This window comes from Manacus vitellinus, unplaced genomic scaffold, assembly GCF_001715985.3.
Source record: "Manacus vitellinus isolate BGI_N305 unplaced genomic scaffold, ASM171598v3 scaffold_159_pilon, whole genome shotgun sequence".
Classification (NCBI taxonomy): domain Eukaryota; kingdom Metazoa; phylum Chordata; class Aves; order Passeriformes; family Pipridae; genus Manacus; species Manacus vitellinus.
Window position 1 is genome coordinate 94819 of NW_021939121.1, and position 2593 is coordinate 97411.

Genomic DNA, 2593 nt, shown 5'->3' on the forward strand with positions numbered 1-2593 from the left:
ATTTTGGGGCCCTCCCCTGTCTCCATCCCCTTCTGTCCCACAAGGGAAATCCCTCCTTGGTCTGTTCTCCTCACACTCAGCCTTTTCCAGGGATAAATCCCTCTGCTCCAGAGGCTGTTGGGCAGCAGGATCTCAATCTCTGGGTGCTCAGGGCACTGAATTTGGGCATCAAAGTCACCCTGAGATGCCAAATTACCACTTTGGCTTCATCCAACTTCCAGACTCACCCTGTATCCCATCCCAATCCTGAAGGAAGAACTTTGTCCCTGGAAGTTATAAAAACTCTGCTCCCTTTGAGTTTAAAGCCACTCCCCTTGTCCTGTCACCACAAAAATCCCTTTCCATCCTTTTTTCCAGGCTCCCTGTGTTTATCCTCCAGGAAAATCAGCACATTTTGAGGCCCTCCTCTGTCTCCATCCCCTTCTGTCCCACAAGGGAAATCCCTCCTTGGCCTGTTCTCCTCACACTCAGCCTTTTCCAGGGGTAAATCCCTCTGCTCCAGAGGGGGTTGGGCAGCAGGATCTCAATCTCTGGGTGCTCAGGGCACTGAATTTGGGCATCAAAGTCACCCTGAGATGCCAAATGACCACCTTGGCTTCACCCAACTTCCAGACTCACCCTGTATCCCAATGCTGAAGGAAGAACTTTGTCCCTGGAAGTTATAAAACCTCTGCTCCCTTTGGGTTTAAAGCCACTCCCCTTGTCCTGTCACCACAAAAATCCCTTTCCATCCTTTTTTCAGGCTCCCTGTGTTTATTCTCCAGGAAAATCAGCACATTTTGGGGCCCTCCCCTGTGTCCTCCCTGTTTTTTAGGCAGAATTCCCCCTTTTCCCCTCCTTTCCTCTGCTCCCCACGCTGTGACCTTGCAGGGAGCCCTGTTTTTTCTTTCTTTCCCCCTTGTTATCTCCAGGGAAAAACAATTCCCTTCTTTCCCACTGGGAGCTCTGCCCTGAGACAAGTGCCTCCCCTGAGCACAGCTGAGGGATTTAAGCCAGGCTTTGCAGGACCAGCCTCCCATCAGCCACCTCAAGGAGCTGAAAATTAATTATTTATCCATGTTTCTCACCATTGATCATCATTTATCACTATTTATCAATATTTCTCACCATTTATCAATATTTCTCACCATTTATCAATATTTATTACCATTTCTCACCATAACTATTTCTCACCATTTCTCACCATTTCTCACCATTTAACCCCATTTATCAATATTTAACCTCATTTATCACAATTTATCAATATTTATCACCACTTACCACCATTTATCACCACTTACCAATATTTATCACCATTTCTCACTATTTANTAACCTCATTTATCACAATTTATCAATATTTATCACCACTTACCACCATTTCTCACCACTTATCAATATTTATCACCATTTCTCACTATCAATATTTATCCCCATTTATCAATATTTATCCCATTATCAATATTTATCCCCATTATCAATATTTATCCCCATTTATCAATATTTATCCCCATTTATCCCCATTTATCACTATTAATCCATATTTATCAGTATTTATCACCATTTATCACTATCACTATTTATCACCATAACTATTTATCCCCATTTCTCAATATTTATCCCCATTTCTCACTATTTATCCCCATTTCTCACTATTTATCAAAATTTATCCCCATTTCTCACCATTTCTCAATATTTATTCCCATTTACCAATATTTATCTCCATTTATGCCCATTTATTAGTATTTATCCCCATTTATCCCCATTTATCCATTTATCAATATTTATCACCACTTATCACCATTTCTCACCAATTATCAATATTATCACCATTTATCACTCTTTATCACCACATATCACCACATATCCCCACTTATCCCCATTGATCAGTATTTATCACCATTTATCCCCATTTTCAGTATTTATCTCCATTTATCACCATTTATCACCATTTCTCACCATTTCTCAATATTCATCACCATTTATCACTATTTAATTACCATTTCTCAATATTTATCCCCATTTCTCAATATTTATCATTATTTATCAATATTTATCCCCATTTATCACTATCACTATTTATCTCCATTTATCCCCATTTATCATTATTTATCAATATTTATCCCCATTTATCACTATCACTATTTATCTCCATTTATCCCCATTTATCAATATTTATCACTATTTATCACCATTTATCACCACTTATATCTCTTTATCATGCCTTATCACTTTCTCACCATTTCTCACCATTTATCAATATTTATCACCATTTATCTTTATTTTTCAATATTTATCCCCATTTATCCCCAATTAATCCCCATTTCTCAATATTTATCTCCATTTATCCCCAATTATCACTATCACTATTTATCTCCATTTATCCCCATTTATCAATATTTATCCCCATTTATCCATATTTATCACCATTTATCCCCATCTATCACTATTTATCACTATTTATCACTATTTATCACCATTTATCACTATTTATCACTATTTATCACTATTTATCACCATTTACCACCATTTATCACTATTTATCACTGGTTATCAATATTTATCCCCATTTATCCCCATTTCTCAATATTTATCCCCATTTCTCAATATTTATC